General features: G+C 43.1%; 1 protein-coding gene and 1 long non-coding RNA gene across 3 annotated transcripts in view; one reads left to right on the top strand and one right to left on the bottom strand.

The window, feature by feature from the left end:
* Positions 1-2,792, bottom strand: part of USPL1 (ubiquitin specific peptidase like 1) — a 173,773-nt gene extending 170,981 nt beyond the window's left edge. Inside the window, exon 1 of the mRNA XM_033949084.1 lies at positions 2,452-2,792. The gene's annotated coding sequence lies outside the window, so the exon portion shown is untranslated. The remainder of the gene's footprint in view (positions 1-2,451) is intronic.
* The window catches only part of LOC117362547, a 68,753-nt gene that overhangs the window by 31,861 nt on the left and 18,142 nt on the right, over positions 1-18,750 (top strand). The window contains exon 1 of one of the 2 annotated variants that reach the window (XR_004539913.1): positions 17,455-17,513. The exons of the other annotated variant lie outside the window; for it this stretch is intronic. This is a non-coding gene — a long non-coding RNA (uncharacterized LOC117362547). Of the gene's footprint in view, positions 1-17,454; positions 17,514-18,750 lie in introns of those variants that run through there. 2 annotated transcript variants of the gene reach the window in all.

Genomic DNA, 18,750 nt, shown 5'->3' with positions numbered 1-18,750 from the left:
TTGATGCAGAATCTAAAAATCCGAGACATTCTTTAAAAATCACGCATGCAAATAAGGTCAGTGGACAGCAGCGCAGATTCACTAAATTTGAATGTGTCCATCGCTGGTGATAGCAATGGGCACATGCACAGAAAAACACGTAAAGAAAAAAAACAAAACAAAAATACAACAGTGGGAGAGATGCCGTAAAATCCCAGCTGCGACCCTCCCTACAACAGGAGAGATGCCCACTCTCTCCTGCTACACTAAAATTCCCCAACGTAACTGCCATGACCCCCCCCCCCCACCCCCGCAGCAGGAGATGCTGCACTAAACTCTGCCATGACCCAACCCAATTGCCTTAGATCTTAAGTGTCCGGGCCAATCAGAGCCTTAGGACCCTTCTCAATGCATCCAGGGAGGGGATGCAGCAACAGCTGGGAGGAGGGTGTCCACATCCCTCCGGCTCATCTGTTGAGGTAAGGGGGTGAGGGTCACTACTAAGTGGAGGAGCGGTCGGGTCGCAGTGAGTAATTTAGTGCAGCAGGAAAGAGTAGGCATCTCTCCTGCTGTGGGGGGCGGGGGATAGTCAGGTCGGGTCAAGGTGGGTAGTTTAGTGCAGCAGGAAAGAGTGGGCATCTCTCCTGCTGTTGGGGGGGGCGGTTGGGTCAGGTCACGGCAGGGTTTAGTGCAGCAGGAGAGAGTGAGCATCTCCCCTGGTGTAGGGGGGGTCTTGGCTGGGATTTTTGAGAAGGGGTGTTGTGATGCACCAGAAAGAATGGGCATCTCTCCCGCTGCATCATAACACAGGGCTTTCTAGCAGTCTCTGACACTGACCGGCACCCCTTGTCCAGTTGTGTTTTTTTGTCGCCAAAATCCAACGCTTTTTGAAAATGGCTTGGTACTTTTTAAGAATCCACCGGAGGGCTCATTTCAATGTTGCACATTAGTGTCGGAGATTGCTAGAAACCTTGCTAAAGACGGAGATAATCCCTTTTGGTAATCTGCTGCTAAACTGCATACAGGCTAAACCGCTGGAAAACAGTTTTGCAACGGTGTTAAACTTTTGAGAATCTTCCCCGAGTCAGTTCTAGATGTTTTTCTTGCTGAGCATTATGGTCGGCTCTCCATGAGTCCATCTGTGTGCTGAAGTTGCCTTTAATCATTTCCTGGGACTAGCGTTTATCCTCTTCCCACCAGGTCCCGAAAGAAAAAACCGCACACCCAAGTGCAGTACTTTCACAGAGTTCACTGCCCTCCTATGTTTCCCCAAAGCCTTAATAAGGGATCTCCCCCAGTGAGCTTAGGTGCTATTACCTTAATCACTAGTGGGTCTGCACATTGACTGCAAGACTGGACAGTTTGCTCTGGTCACCACTAGTAGACTGGACTCTGGATGTGTCTGGTTCCGCCTGTTATTTGTAATCCATTCCTCCCTGAATGGGAGTACGGGCATCACTAGCCCGGAACATTCTTGTATTGCTGCACACTTCTCTCTAGTCCCAATTACACAGTCCAGCTGATTGATGAAACTCAGAAGGAAAAATAATTCAAAAAGAAGCGGAAAAATATTTTTTAGCTGCAATTCCAACTTCAGCCTGCCTGAGGCGCTATATCCCAACACTGCCACAACAAAGCATGTGGCAGGGTGGTAGGCAAGGTCCATAGCCTGCCTATACCATAGCCAAAACACCAAGCCGAGCAGAACCTTGGAGTGGCTGAACTAGAATTGCTTGCTCAATAAGGAGGTCTGGAACCAAATTGGATGCAAAACAAAAGTTCTTTTATTAGGCTCACCTGAGCCAACAGAAAAAATATAAGGCAAAACTTAGTAAATCTTTACCACCTTGATTCTTTTTTAAATCACAGTTTTGGTATACTGGCAATTCTCAGTCCTGACCAGTCACATAAACACAAAATGCCAAATCAAAACTTAAAGTATTCAGGCTTCTTGCCTACTTTGACAGCACTTTATTATATAAGCTTTGGGTTTTGCCCTTAGGACAGAAGGTTTGTAAGCAGACTTCGTTGTTATAGTCCATGTGTATTAGTCTCCTGCTTTACCCAAGGTGTCTCTCTGTTCTGCTTTAGTAAGTAAGGGAGAAACAGATTACCATTCTCCATTCCTTTCCCTGCAAGGCACCTGTGCTATTCTTCCTTCAGATTAGGCACTTGAGTACAGGAACCAGATTAGGCACTTGAGTACAGGAACCAGAAATACATTTATACTTCACATGGAAGAAGTGTTCTATGTCTTTTAAATCAGAAATAAACTTTTCCTCTTAAGAAGTTTTCACAAACATGCACTGTCACTTTCATTGGCTTGCCACAGCATTTCTGAACCATCCTTCACATTAGAATCCCAAACATAATCACATTCCATGCTCTCATTTCCCTCAGAATTTAGTTCCCAACCCTCAGACTCTGAATTTAATCCAAGGCTAGGCATTTCAAAATCAGGAGTTCTCTAACCTGGTTGCCCTGTTCGACTTCAATGAACTTCTGTCAAGCTGCCACGTTCCTTTCCCTGCTAGGAAGTTGATTCTGGCTGGCTGAAGTAAAGCTGGTTTTTCCTTTAAGGCCTGTAGAATGTCCCCAGTAGCCTTTATAAATCTTTTCCTTGGAGACACTGAGGGTTGGGTCTCCAGGTGTCTTGTTGCTCCCGTCCTTGCTCCTGGCGATTTTAACAGGCTCAGCTGGGGTGTGTGAACTTTTCATTGGGCTGACAATTAATCCTCTCTCTGCTGGTTTTCCTTTGCTCTGCTGTGGCAGTGCAGTTAAGGGTTTCTTTACCCCTCCCCCTCTGAGTGCTGTGCTGGAAACTGAGCTACTCTTGTGTGCAGTAGGTTCTGCTGTGACAAACAACTTAATCACGAGATAAATAAGTCTGCTTCACTGACTGTCTTAGGGCTAGATTCACAAATCTGCCTGATCGAGACCGATCCGTGTCCGATCCGGGCAGGTCCGAATCCAATATGTAGATGGGGGCGATCAGAGGAACGCCCTCATCTGCCGGCACGGATCGCCTGTCCAAGCTGCAACTTTTTTTTTTTTTTTTACTTTTTTTAATTTTGTAGCTCAGCGAGCCCGTGGTTTTAACCCGCTTTAAACCCGCGGGTTAAAACCACGGGCTTGCAGTGCGGGGAAGGGCAGGAGAGATTAAGGGTGGCAGGCAGGAGAGATCCGGGGATGAGCATCGGAGGGGGCAGCAGAGAGCAGGGCTTCAATGGAGCTGGAGAGTCGGAAAGACGTTTGTGATATCCCCAGCAGTCACTTCTTGGGTTGATCGGCCAGCCCAGTCGGTTTTAAACATTTTGTTGGTGAATCGCATCCCTGTCTACTTTGCATGCGTTTCCCCTCATTTGTATGCACAGATTGGAAGCGGATCGCAGGACAGGTCAATGAATCGGGCCGGAGGGAAATCTGGTCGCAAAGGGGTCGCAAACTGATTGGTACATGACCGGTTTGCTTTGTGAATCTAGCCCTTAGTGTTAACCTGGGGTTTATTTGATAAGCGCATGTGCTGTTTTTCTTTAGTGATAGGGGAAGTTTTCTGATCTTGGAAAGCAGTTTCAGGAATTTCCTGGAGCTGAACCTTTTCCCCATCATAATATATAGGTTTCCTTGTTTTCCATTCACCAGTACACTTCGAACAGAGGAAGATCTAGCACGGAACATTAAAAAAGGGGACAAATCCTTCTTCAAGTACATTAGCAACAGGAAGAGAAACAAAGATGGGATAGAACGCCTTAGGCAATCAGATGGAAACTACGCAGAATCTGATACTACCAAGGCAGAACTGCTAAACGAATACTTCTGCTCAGTATTCACCTGTGAAGCACCGGGAGCTGGTCCACAACTACAGATAAGAGACAGCCAAAATGACCTGTTTCATGATTACGAGTTTACACCCAGTAGCGTCTACCACGAACTCTCAAGACTCAAAGTAGACAAAGCCATGGGACCTGACAATCTACACCCCAGGGTACTCAGAGAGCTGAGTGAAGTTCTGGCTGAACCACTATCCGTGCTCTTCAATCTTTCCATGCGCACGGGAAAAGTACCCCTAGACTGGAAAACAGCTAACGTAATTCCACTCCACAAAAAGGGCTGCAGAACAGAGACAGAAAATTACAGACCGGTGAGTCTTACATCCATAGTGTGCAAACTCATGGAAACACTGATCAAACAGAAACTCGACAAAATTCTAGACGAAGAAAATTTACGTGATCCACACCAACACGGATTTACCAGGGGAAGGTCCTGCCAATCTAATCTGATTGACTTCTTTGACTGGGTGACCAGTCATCTGGATGCCGGGGAATCCCTGGACGTGATATATTTGGACTTCAGCAAAGCTTTCGATAGCGTTCCACACCGCAGGCTGTTGAACAAACTAAAATCGATGGGATTAGGGGATACATTCACTACATGGATAAGGGATTGGCTAGATGGTAGGCTTCAAAGGGTGATGGTAAACGGTGCCCCCTCCAAAACGTCAGCAGTGACGAGTGGAGTACCTCAGGGCTCCGTCTTAGGGCCGATTCTATTCAATTTATTCATAGGAGATTTGACCCAAGAGCTTAGAGGAAAAGTATCACTGTTTGCCGACGACGCCAAACTATGCAACATAGTAGACAAAAGCAGTGTGCCTGACTTTATGACGCAGGACCTACGGCAGCTGGAACAGTGGTCATCAACTTGGCAGCTAGGCTTCAATGTTAAAAAATGTAAAGTAATGCACCTAGGCAAAAAAAATCCACACAGAACTTACACACTAAATGGTGAAACCTTGTCCAGGACCACGGTGGAACGTGATTTAGGAGTGATCATTAGCAATGATATGAAGGCTGCCAATCATGTGGAGAAGGCTTCGTCCAAGGCAAGACAAATGATGGGCTGCATCCGTAGGGGTTTTGTCAGCAGAAAACCTGAAGTCATAATGCCACTGTACAGATCCATGGTGAGACCTCATCTCAAGTATTGTGTTCAATTCTGGAGACCACACTACCGGAAAGATGTGTTGAGAATTGAGTCGGTTCAGCGAATGGCTACCAGGATGGTCTTAGGGCTCAGGGATCTCACGTATGAAGAAAGGCTAAAAAACCTGCGGATGTACTCACTGGAGGAGCGAAGAGAGAGGGGGGACATGATTGAGACCTTTAAGTATATCACGGGGCGTATAGAGGTGAAAGATGATATCTTCAGTCTTACAGGGCCCTCGGTAACCAGAGGACACTCGCTGAAAATCAGGGGAGGGAAATTTCAAGGTGATGCTAGAAAGTACTTCTTCACCGAAAGGGTGATCGGTCATTGGAACGAGCTGCCTCAGCAGGTAATTGAGGCCAACAGCGTGCCAGATTTTAAGAGAAAATGGGATATTCACATGGGATCTATAGGGGAGTAAAAGTCAGGGAGTGGGTCATTGGTATGGGCAGACTCGATGGGCTATGGCCCTTTTCTGCCGTCAATTTCTATGTTTCTATCAAATTTCTGGTAGCCAAACTAGTCTTGGAGAAAACTGGAGTCTTTAGTTTAATTTTAATTATAAAAGTGACAGGAAAACACAGAATAACACTTATATGGTATTGTTTATTGTTAGAAAACATTTAAGTTATCCATCATTTTGGGGAAAAGCACTGGGTACATATATACATGTGAAATTCATTAAAATCATGTACAGTGTTTCATTTATTCTGTTCTTAGCTATAGACTTAAATTGACATGGTTTATTTAACTGAGCTTAATGAAATTAAATATTTTTATATTTATTGATCAGATTAGTTTACATTTAAAGGCCTCTGCAATCTATGAGCAATTATACTTATTACTCAGATCCCTGTGCAAAAGCGCAAAAAGAAAAAGAATATACAGTATGAGGTACATAATCGAAAACCCTAAATCGGCACTTGGACAATCAAAAAGACAAGTCGTCCAAGTGCCGATAATTGAAACGGGTTTTAGAGTGAAAAGGGACGTTTTTGAAGGAGTGGTTAGGGCGGGAGGTAAGCAGGATGTGGGCCAACCTAGACTTAGTCATCCTGCAGCGACAAACATTCAATGAGACTTCCTAGACGAAACTTATACATTGTGACTTAGGCAACCTAAAAACAGGCATAAGTGCCCAGAAGGTATGGCAATCTAAAAACAGGTATAAATGCCCAGAAGGTATCAAAAGTGACCAGATAACCACTGTAGACACAAAGTACAGACCCCCACATACTCCCCCAGTGGTCACTGACCCCCCCCCCCACACCACCATAAAAATCAGAATAAAACGTACATACCTACCTCCAGAACATCAGCACCTGGCATAGGAAAGCCTAGTAGAGCTGCACAGAGGTGTCTTATGTAGTCTGGGGGGTGGGCTAGTGAAACATAGAGAGGATGACCCAGGCCCATAAGCCACTCTAACCACTGCATTGATGGTGAAACGTGCACCCACCAAAACCCTACTGTACTGCCATAAAGGTGGTACCTGCAGCCATAAGGGCTATTGGTGTGGTAGATAGGTGGGCATAGTAGGTTTTGAGGGGCTCACCATGACCTATAAGGGAGTTGTGAGATGTTTAGGTGGTACTCTTTTTTGTGAAGTTCACAGCAGTGCCTTGTAAGGTGCCCCACTACTCTTTTGCCATGTCTGGGTGTCCAGTCTAAAAGGTATTGTTCTAGGCGTTTTTGACTTGGATGATTTTTTGGACGAGAATGGGGTATAAAGATAGACGACTTAGCAGTCTGGATGATCAAATGGCTGGACGTACAAGTAGATGATTCTCTTAAAAAAAAAAAATATTTGGACGTATTTTTCGAGAATGGACTTTGGACATTTCTGACTTTGGGCGACTAGTGACTTAGGCCCAAAACAGACTTAGATTTTTTTATTATTATTATCCGCTCCACGTCTTTTATTCTAAAGCAAGTATTAGCCTTCTCCGCAAAGGTTTTGTGATCTTATTGGCCATCCTTGTAGACCAATTTCTAACCCCTTACTTGTATTTCAGTATTTGGTACCCTTCTCCAGTGTATGTTGAGTGCAGCTTCCAGTTCTTTGTAAATTTGTTTCTCTTTTAGGACCAGCGTTATATTTTTGAACTTAGTGCACCTGTGCATATAAAGTTATGGGTAATCGGAATTCAATATAATGTGATTTTTCCATGTAGACATTCACAATGGGATACGGTCATGAACTTCATTCTATAGGTCATATCACCATAGAGATAGACATGATGGCATCCATATCAATATTAATAATGTTACATATTGCCATGGAAGTTTCTCAAGACATCAGTGTCTGAAAGGTATTTCATATTGTGCATGTGTAGCAATGTTGAGTGATAATGCCATTTCTAGTACAATAGGCACATCAGTCTTGAACCAGTGGGATTTTGTGTAGAGAGTTTCATTTACATTTTTCTGCTCTGCCTCCCATCACTATGGGTTGAGCTGTATCTTCTCAGTTTTTCTTTGTACACGCAAAATTGTAGAAGTCTGTCTGTTCTGCTCGTGTTTGTTTTTCCTTTTTTTCAGGTTTTTATCTGGTCATGAGGCTCTTCAGTACTGCAGAGGATCCCAATTTTCCAGGGGCATCTCTGGCCACGAGAAAGCATAGACTTTCAGGGCGGACATCTGTAGCCAGCAGACACCTGCTTGACCAGCCTGCATTAATAGTCCAGGAGCTCAGGGACTGTTCCCTTGGGAACAAGGCTCTTTCTAGGTTTTGTCCACAGAAAGCTTGCACACAGGCTATATGGCCCTGTGGTGATTTTTACACTTGGATCAGATGCCGACTGCGTTTCTTTCCCCCAACTTCGCTCTAGTACCGGTGGAGGTTTGAGGACTCAATCCTGTCGAGAACTGAAGGTCAGTCTGAAGAAAAAAGCTTCCAGGCATTTTCAGGCTTGTCTGAGGCAGAAGTCTTCTCATTTTCTCTGGCTGCAGTTTCAGCTCAGGCAGCCCCAGCATCTGCATAGTACAGATTTTCATAGCCTATGGGGGGGGGGGATGTCTCTAGAAGTCCTGTTTGAAGGTTCCTGTGACTAGGAATATGGTATCCCTCCTCTAAAATCTCTTTCCCTCAATTTTTTTATTTATTTAGCTCTCTTGGGCCGTTTTTAGCGCCTTAATCGCAGCCACAATTGCCATCTTGGATTTCCCGGTTTTAGATTAAAGCCTCTATATGTCTCAAAACATCTCGATTTGACTGAAAATTGGTGTAGATAAGGGGTGAGATTAATTTAAATGGACTGTTTCCATTGTATGCAAATCAATCTCATGCATATCCATTGTGGATATCTCAAAAAATTGACTGGGTTGTGGCCCTTGAGGACCGTGATTGCCCACTCCTGGTGTAGTTGGGCTCAGACCGTGATACCCTGGATTCATGCCAGATTTCCGCTGGATGTCCTGCTGAGGAATGTCCTTGTCCCACATGCCGTACGAGCTTAGCCCCCTCTAATCTGTCTGGGGCGATGGGGTCCCAGATGACTTGGTGTTCAGGTCAAAATCCTGGTTAGAGCTGGAAAATGGAGAAAGTGTGTCCCTGAGCAAAGTGTAGCCACGTATCTGCCTTTAAACCCCAGAATGGACTACAGGAGCCCCTGCAAGGGCCCTCTGGGCATCCTGGTCAGGGTTTTGCTCCAGAATTTGTGAGCGTGATGTATGAAGCATATTTGAATTACAGAGGTCAGACTGACCCCTTGGGGGTCACTGCGGTGCCGGCGCCAGGGATATTTCCCTCTAAGAGCAGAGTTTCCCCACAGCAGAACCATATGAAAGATATGGGGGTCCAGTCTGAGGAGGCCTGTGATGAAGTGGGCTCTGAATCTGTGCCTTTACTTTCCCAGTCTGGGCCCTCAGTAACCATGACTAAAGTAATATCAGTATATACCTATCTTTTTAAAAAATAAAGGAGTTACTGTTGTTTGAATGGTTCAGGAAATAATGTGTACATAGACAAAACAAATGCATATGTGATAAAATGCTTAAAGTGCCAGAGGTAATTGTTTTGCATTGTAGCTCTAAGATTTCTGACATGCTTCAGCGTGAACATCCAAAGAAAATGTATGGGAGTCTATTTGATAAGGCATGTATGTGCTGTTAATCACTAAGAAACAAAGTGTGTGTGTGTGTTTAGATGTGCACTGCAGCAGTCAGTTCTGTGATGTAATATGAAGGGAGGGACGAGCTAGTGAAGGGAAGTCGTGCTTCCTTTTGTACAAGGCCGTGGTTAGGGCCGCTGAGAATAACTGCATTTGAGTTCTGGTGTTGTCAGCATACTATGTAGGGAGAGTCTGTGAACTGGAAAACTGCAGTACAAGGTGATATAATTGTCATGCTGTCGGTTAAAAGCAGTGAGGAATGATTGGCTGGGCTATGTTAAAGCAGCTCAAACTAGCAAATATTTTTTAAGTAATTCTGTTGCTGTTTAAATTAAGCATTCTTTGAGTACATAGTGAATAAACAAACTGGGGAAAAAATCATTGTTTCCTCTCCTTTGTTCTAGTTTTATATTGTGTGAATGTGTTTCTAGCAAATTAAGACCCCCAAAATATGCTTCAGAAAAAGAATTCCACATTGTGGGGTGGGGGAATCGGGGGGGAAAACCTCAGAAAATTGGGGGTGGGGGAGTGGAGAGGGTGGCTGTTTTTGCCTGATGTAAGCCATTTTGGATTGAATTTGGATTTGAGGAAGGCATTGTATAAGCCATCTTGCACAGCAGGAGATGCTTGGGTGGAATTTATACAACTTGTTTTTGATTTGTGAAATTCCTATTCTCTGAGGACAAACAGCACAATCATTCTGAAACATGGGTGACACCCCCACAAGGACAACCAGAAATCGCAACCTCTTTGCCTACCCGAAGATCATAGGTTGCAAATACAGAACCTTTCTGGATAGAACTTTTAAGTTTCAAGCTGCCAGACAGCAAACCTGGCTAGGCAACTTCACCGACAAAGCCAGGCAGACCTATGGCGCCTTTTGGAAAGAAATCAAGACCGCTCTATTCAATAGATTTATTTCCCAGCCAGACAACGCCCCCCCCCCCCCCCCCGTCCTAAAACCTTTCTCTTTATGTTGATACCACACTTCTTCACAAATGTATTCTATTCTTCTCTTGACTATTCAGTGTCTTCTTCACCACCTGTATTCTGTAATTCGCTGACCATCCAGCCCCTTTGATGTAAAATGCTTAAGATTATACTGTAACCTATTTGTAACCTGTAAACACTGATTACTCAGTGACTTCCTACCTGTTCTCACCTTGTAATTTGCTGATTGTACAGCTCTCTTTCACTGTAAACCGCCTAGAAGTCGCAGGATTATGGCGGTATAGAAAAAATAAAGTTATTATTATTATTATCATCTGATAGAGCTCTAATGTGGATTCTACCCAGTGTTCTACAGCTTTAAGAAGCCTTTGGCTGCCTTCCTGCCTAGTGTGATTGCGCGGGACCATCAATTGTCTTCTTTCTACGGAGCAGAGAAATCATATTTAGTGAGTTCTCCTCAGCATGTTGGGGGGAGGGGGGTTCTTTTCTTTTTTTTAATGTCTTCTTGTGACCGGGTATATTCCCTTCCTCTGTTTCATTTTGTTTTGCACTTCCCCTGTCCAGGTAGTGTCTCCCTAGATTTTCCAGCACTTATATATTTCTTTTTATTTATTTCTTTTTCTTTCTTTTTTTATTTTAAGGCTCCTTTATGCCTAAGCATCAGCCAGGAATTGTCTGTGAGGATTTTTGTTTTGTTCTTCACCACTGAACTGTTTGATTTTGCCTTGGCTGTTTATCAATGGCTCAGAAAGTTCCCAGTGGCTTTAAACGTTGTACTCGTTGTAATAGATTCATGTCCAGCACTGACCCCCCCACAGTTGGTGTTTGGGGTGTCTAGACTCTGATCATGACTCATTTGTCTGTTTTCTCTGAAAATGAAGAAAAGAACTCAGAAGTTGAGATAAACCCAATAGGAGAAATTTTTGGCCAAGTCTGGTGGATTGGTATCAAAAGAATTGATTCCCTTGGCCACCAAAGCTACATCAGACACTGGGAGTGTACTAGATCAAAGAGGTCTCCACCTGCCTCAAAATCAGGTGATGCTAATAGCTCTGGGATAAATCAGCATTGGATCCAACACCATGGAAACACTGAAAGACCACAGTGTTGTGCATAGAATGACAGCAAAAAAGCATTGGCCTCACTCCTCGAGGCATGGTACCAGGAGCTCCAGAACAATGGCGTTGCCAGCATCTAAGAATATTGACCACTTAACCCTAATCTTTGTTTTCTATCTTTCAATCTGTTAATCCATAATAGGATGTTACCTCCTATCTTATCAAAATAAAAAAAACCGAAATGTACTAGAACAGCACTAATATAGTGAGCAAAAAAGTTCTAGATGATAGGAGCTTGAGGCAGAAAAATGTGTACTGCAGCAATATATATATGTATGTAACACTAATATCAATAATGATGATAAAAAAAATTTTTGTAGTCAGATCTCAGTGTGGATTGGTCAGTGACATGAGCGGAAACCATTCAATCCAATCCGTGTGCGGGTAACAACCCAGCACACCACACCATCATAGAATCTTATTCGTGTGTAGTGAATCAAAATAACAGTACTCAAAAACACTTGTGATAAATCATACAAAATTATATAAAGTTCAGTAACACATTAACTGACAATAAGGTAGAATAACTGCACAGTCTATCCAAAAATCAGTAAAAAGACTTAACTTAAGTGGACAGCCTGCAAAAGCAGGAACTTCCCAAACAAGTTTCACAAGGGGTCCGAAGCTATACTCAATTGATTCAGTTTTGGAAATAATCCTCCTTCAGGAACCTGTCCTAAATGAACTTCCAAGAGAAAATGCCCAGATTAGAAATAGCAGTTGGAGAGGCAGAACCCAGTGAGTTCAACTGCCATTTCTAATCTGGGCATTTTCTCTTGGAAGTTCATTTAGGACAGGTTCCTGAAGAAGGATTATTTCTAAAACTGAATCAGTTGAACCATCTATGTTTCCTGGAGTACAGCTTCTGCAATTGGGACCCCTTGTGAAACTTGTTTGGGGAGTTCCTGATTTTGGAGGCCGTCCACTTAAATTAAGTCTTTTTACTGCTTTTTGGATAGACTGTGCAGTTATTCTACCTTGTTGTCAGTTAATGTGTTACTGCAACTTTATATAATTTTGTATGATTTATTACACATGTTTTTGTGTACTGTTATTTTGATTCACTACACACGAATAAGATTCTATGATGGTGTGGTGTGCTGGGTTGTTACCCGCACACGGATTGAAGGATTGAACGGTTTCCGCTCATTTCACTGACCAATCCACACATCTTCTCACTAAAAAAATTTTTTTATTATCATTATTGATATTAGTGTTACATACATATTGCTGCAGTACAGATTTTTCTGCCTCAAGCTCGTATCATCTAGAACTTTTTTGCTCACTATATTAGTGTTGTTCTAGTATATTTCAGGTTTTCTTATTTTGATAAGATAGGAGGTAACATCCTATTATGGATTAACAGATTGAAAGATAGAAAACAAAGATTAGGGTTAAGTGGTCAATATTCTAAATGGAGAAGAGTAAATAGTGGGGTTCCCCAGGGGTCTGTGCTGGGACTGCTGCTTTTTAATATATTTATAAGTGATCTAGAGCAGTGTTCTTCAACCTTTTTATACCTATGGACCGTCGGAAATAAAATAATTATTTCATAAACCGGCAAACTAATAAGACTGAAATTTTTAAAAACCCCATCGCCACCCCATCCCCCGAGCTCGGTCCCATTAACCATCTGATCCCAACCGCACAAGCCTCAAATAGTTATGATTTTATATTGAACATATTTTATTAAAGTATAAAAAGAAACAATATTCTGTACAATTGTCATTTTATAAATTTAAATAATACAGGGCAAGGATCAACAAAACCCCCATCTCCCCTCCCCTTCACATATATCCCCTCTACTATCAAGAAAACTGAATAAGCCAAATTATTACAGAATGCTACACAAATATCATGTTAACAGAATACTGCAGTCACACATGGCAGGAATGGTGTTAGGGGGAGTGCAACAAGGGCAACTGCCTCCTGGTCAGAGAGAGCCCTAAGCCAGCTGGAAGCTAAAGAAGCACTGCCTGGGCTTTGCACTCCCCAGTTATGTCTAACATCAGCTCTAGCAGGATACATATTTTAATCTGATATATTCTAATCATAAGATAGAAATAAAATTATTTTTTTCTACCTTTTGTCGTCTCTGGTTTCTGCTTTCATTGTCTTTTCACTCTATTCCATCCAGCGTCTGCCCTCTGTCTCTTCAATCCAGCATCTGCCCCTTCCATCCACTGTTTGCCCTTTCCCCCTCCCATATGGTATCTGCGTTCTTTCTATGCCCCTCTCTCCTACACCAGATCTAGCATCTTTGTCCCTCTTTCCTTATTTCTCATCTACCCCCCTTCCCAGCATCAATCTCTCTCTACTTTGTCATTACTCTGTCTCTCCCCTTTCTCTCATCTGATCTCTCCATTCCATCCTGACTCCTACCCCTCCTCTAATCTCCCAGCCAGCTGTTTCCTTCCAATTTTCCTCCCCCCTGTCCAGCAGTACCTTCTCCCTTTCTTCCTCCCCTTATCCAACAGTAACTCTCTTCCCTTCTCCCCTGTCAGCAGTACCCCCTTCCCCTCCCTTGTCCAGGAGTACCCCTTCTCCCTTTCCTCCTCCCCTTATCCAACAGTAACTCTCGTCCCTTCCCTTTCCCTTCTCCCCTGTCAGCAGTATACCCTTCCCCTCCCTTGTCCAGGAGTACTCCTTCTCCCTTCCCTCTCCAGCAAATGTTTCCTTTATGTAAGCTAGTGGCAGCTCTGTGTGCTTTTAACTTCAGCACACAGCTGCCCCTAAGCAGTATTTTAGCCGCGGTTTCATGAGGCAGCCTCGGGGCCTTTGGTAGGCCAGCCCACATTGCATCATCGAAGCGGGCCGGCATAGCAAAGGCCCCAAGGCTTTCTCATGAAACCACGGCTAAAATACTGTTTAGGGGAAGCTGTGTGCCGAAGTTAAAAGCACACAGAGCTGCCGCTGCTGGTCTGGGGGTGCGGAGACAAAGGCAGGAGCAGGAGACATACGCAGCAGAAGTCCCAATGGTGGAAGGCAGGAGTCCCAGCATAGCGACAGTAACAGGAAGTTACATGTCAGCTGACGCCGGCACCTTTTGTTGCGGCGGGAACCCGAATCCTTCACGGACCGGCAAGATTTTTATGCAGATCGGCACTGGTCCGTGGACCAGCGGTTGAAGAACTGTGATCTAGAGATAGGAATAGCTAATGAGATAATTAAATTTGCTGATGACACAAATTTCTTCAAAGTTCTTAAATCGCAAGAGGATTGTAAAAAATTACAAAAGGTAATTAAATTTGCTGATGACACAAATTTCTTCAAAGTTCTTAAATCACAAGAGGATTGTAAAAAATTACAAAAGGACTTCATAAGACTGGGAATCAAAATGGCAGATGATGTTTAATGTGAACAAGTGTAAAGTGATGCATCTGGGAAAGAGGAACCTGAACTTATAACTATGTGATGCAGGGTTCCATGTTAGGAGTCACAGCCTAGGAAAAGGATCTAAGTATCATTTTGGAAGATTTGTTGAAGCCCTCAGCTCAGTGTGTGGCAGCAGCTAAGAAAGCCAGTAGAATGTTAGGAATTATCAGGAAACAAAGATGAAAATGTTATCATGCCTTTATATCACTCTATGATACGGCCACAACTCGAATACTATGTGTAGTTCTGTTTGCCGTATCTCAAAAAATATATAGCTGAATTAGAAAAGGGATGGAGATAAAAGGGATGGGATTACTTCCCTATGAGGAAAGACTAAAAGTGTCTAGGTCTGTTCAGCCTGGAGAAGGGTCGGCTCAGGGGAGATAAAATAGAGGTCTATAAAATACTGAGTGAAGTGGAATGAGTAGATGTGAATCGCTTATGTACTCTTTCCAAAAATACTAGTACTATAGGACATGTGATGAAACTACTAAGTAGTAGATTTAAAATAAACCAGAAAAATATTTCTTCACTCAATGTGTAATTAACTCTGGAATTTGTTGCTGGAGAATGTAGTGAAAGTGTTTAGTTAGCAGGGTTTAAGAAAGGTTTGGATAATTTCTTAAAAGATAAGTCCATAACCATTATTAAGATGGCTTGGCAAAATCCACTGCTTATTCCTAGGATAAGCAGTATAAAATCTAGTTTTCTCCTTGGGATCTTGCCAGGCACTTGTGACCTAGGTTGGAAACAGGATATTGGGCTTGATGGACCTTCAATCTGTCCCAGTATGGTGACTCTTATGTACTAACAAATGAAACTCCGTTATCTCCTATTACTGCATTTGAAACAAACACGATTATCTTGAAAACCTTCACATGCTTAGGACACAGTCCTGATCAGACTACTCTTGCTCAGGATGAGCAAAGTCAAACCCAGTGTGGCTACTGTATAAAGGCATCTTAAGAATCTGGTAAGATGATATTGATGTACAAGCAGCTTGTGAAAAATTGCTCATTCAATCTTATACTAAGGTGGCAGATTTGCTTCCCCAAAGAAAAGAACAATAGACGTTTTTAGTTACAGTTCAACTAATGTTGAACTTAAAATAACAGTATACTGCATGCATTTCTGCAAGCTTTATATGGGAAGATGATCTATGATCAATTTATTTTGTTTAGAGAACAAATGGATTTCTGCTTTTACATAAAATAGCTTTGTTTTAAGTCAAGCAAGAAGTCCAATAATTCTAACTGTAAAATTTGTTTTATTTTGCATTATAAGAACATAAGAATAGCCTTACTGGGTCAGACCAAAGGTCCATCAAGCCCAGTAGCCCGTTCTCACGGTGGCCAATCCAGGTCACCTAGTACCTGGCCAAAACCCAAAGAGTAGCAACATTCCATGTTACTGATTCAATGCAAGCAGTGGCTTGCCCTATGTCTTTCTCAATAACAGACTATGGACTTTTCCTCCAGGAAATTGTCCAAACCCTATGCTATCCGCTCCTCTGGCAATGCATTCCAGAGCTCAACTATTCTCTGAGTGAAAAAATAATTCCTCTTATTGGTTTTAAAAGTATTTCCCTGTGAAAAATTGATTCACTTGTACCCGTTCTACTCCACTCAGGATTTTGTAGACTTCAATCGTATCTCCCCTCAGCCATCTCATTCCAGGCTGAAGAGCCTTAACCTTTTTGGTCTTTCCTCATACAAGAGGCATTCCATCCCGTTTATCATCTTAGTCGCTCTTCTTTAAACCTTTTCTAGTGCCGCTATATCTTTCTTGAGATATGGAGACCAGAATTGAACACAATATTCCAGGTGAGTTTCAAGTTTATTAAAAATTTGATATTCCGCTTATTGAATTTCTAAGCAGAGTACAAGTAAATTTACATTAAAAAAAAGTAAAATCTGGGAAAAACGAACGATATAACACACAGACATACTGGCACAGGGAAGAGGGAAGAGGGGTAGAACTACATAGTCTATAGAAAAGAGAGACAGTAAAAGGAAGAACAATTGGATGGGAACCTGTACGTAATAATCATACTAAAGAGAGGAAAAAGTAAATGAGTATGTTAACTTTAAAGGTTTTTAATTTAGTTTTAAATCATTCCAAAGATGATTCTTCTCGTAGATCTGCAGGCGTGGAGGAGCATAAAAAAAACCTTCTAAGTCACCTTTTGGCCTAGGCCCTAAACGCTGAAAGTAGAAGCAGGAAAAATGTCCATTCTCAAAAAAAATGTCCAAAAGTAGGTTTTTTTTTTGTTTTGTTTTTTTAATAATAATGGCCTACCTCTACATTCAGCTGTTTAAACGCCCAGACCAACACTACATCAACGCCCAACACAAGAACTTTTAGGTGAAGGAGGAGCCAGTCCTTCGCCTAAAAGCTGGATTCTGTAACCTGTGTCTGTCAAAAAGAACACCGGTTACAGAATCCACCCTCCCCCCTAGCAACGATTGCGGCAGGAGAGATAGCCAATCTCTCCTGCAGCGATCCACCCCTCCCCAATCGGATCGGGCAGAAGGGAGCCCAAGCCATCCTGCCCCAGTGAAACCGCGACCCTCCTGACACAATTGGGGCAGGAGGGAGCTCAAGCCCTCCTGCCCCGGCGAAATCGCAACCCTCCCAACACGATCGGGGCAGGAGGGAGCCCAAGCCCTCCTGCCCTGGCAGCCCCCCACCCCCACTAAAATACAGGCAGGAGGGATCCCAGGCCCTCCTGCCCCAACGCATCCCCCCACGTCTGGCCCTCCCGCACACCCGATTGCCCACCCGAACACCCCTCGACCCGTGAAACTTGTGAAGTCGCACCACGGAGCGATACAGAGGCATTATAACATTCTTAGTCTTGTTAACCATCCCTTTTTTAATAATTCCTAGAATCTTGTTTACTTTTTTTGCAGCTGCCACACATTGGGCGGAAGGTTTCATCGTATTGTCTACAATGACACTCAGATCCTTTTCTTGGACGCCAGCACACAAGGTGAACCCTAGCATCCGGTATCTGTGATTTGGGTTATTCTTCCCATTGTTTTAAGTCCACTCATATTGAGCATACAACATCTTCTCAGACTTTGCAAAAAAGCTTTTGACCTTTGTGCTTACAGTAAGGGCATAACCCCCCAGATGGAACCTTATCTTTTCAGGAGAAGAACATAAAATTTGAACTAGTTTGGGTGAGGTTTTGTCAGTGCCTCATATGTTGGTATTCTTTGGAACTATAAGATGGTCAGTGGCACAGAACTGAAATGCTTTTGGTTTTGTAGAATAGTCGGTGCATGCTCGTGTATAAGTTGATCTTGTATATAAGACAATAAGCAATGTTCAGACAAAAAAGCATAAAACTGTATTAATCCATGCATAAGCTGAGGTTAAAAAGTGAGGATTCATTCATTAAAAATATGCATGAAGTTTATTATTCACTCACTAAATTGTCTTTAAAGGAACCTTAGTCTAGCACAGGGGTGTCCATCTTCCTCTTCATTTCCATTTTCCCTCAATCCAGGTGTCCAGCATCTCCCCTCCTCCCGAATGTCAGTGTGGCAGACACTGTAATTCTAGCAATATTACTGTGCTGACTTCAACCCCCAGGAGAAACATTTATAGTAAGCTCTTATGCCACTGCTCCTACTGCAAGATTTGGTGCTAAGTGGCAGGATGAGAATACATGCTTACTATAAGTGCTTCTCCTACTGCTTGACTTCATCAAGGGGGACAAGGATCTGAGGTAGCCCAATGAGACTGTTGAAAATAAATGTAGTTTCTGCCAGACCAACCTCCTGAGGGGAGGGGAGGGAAAGGCAGATGCTGGATGTAACCCTCTTGTTACAATATGTGGCATTGCTTGTGATCAGCACAAAACAGGAAGTTCCAGACTCCACAATACAGTCACAGAAAAAGAAACAATGGAGACAAAATACCAACGCAAGACCGTAGAGTGCAACCATGCATGAAACAGTCCTTTATTAGTACAATAAGGAACTTCCTTGACACCATCCATGTTTCAGCCAACTGGCCTGCCTCAGGGTCTAATAGGTCTACTTCCTGCTCTGATCGCTGAGTTCTATATAGAAACATGATGGCAGATAAAGGCCAAATGGCCCATCCAGTCAGCCCATCTGCAGTACCCATTATCTCTTCCTCTCTCTAAGAGATCCCATATGCCTGTCCCAGGCTTTCTGGAATTCAGACACAGTCTCTGGCTCCACCACCTCTTCCGG

The sequence above is a fragment of the Geotrypetes seraphini genome, chromosome 6 (assembly GCF_902459505.1).
Source record: "Geotrypetes seraphini chromosome 6, aGeoSer1.1, whole genome shotgun sequence".
In the NCBI taxonomy this organism is placed as follows: Eukaryota; Metazoa; Chordata; class Amphibia; order Gymnophiona; family Dermophiidae; genus Geotrypetes; species Geotrypetes seraphini.
Note: the sequence above shows the minus strand (reverse complement) of the source record. Positions and strands in the feature narration are given on the sequence as shown.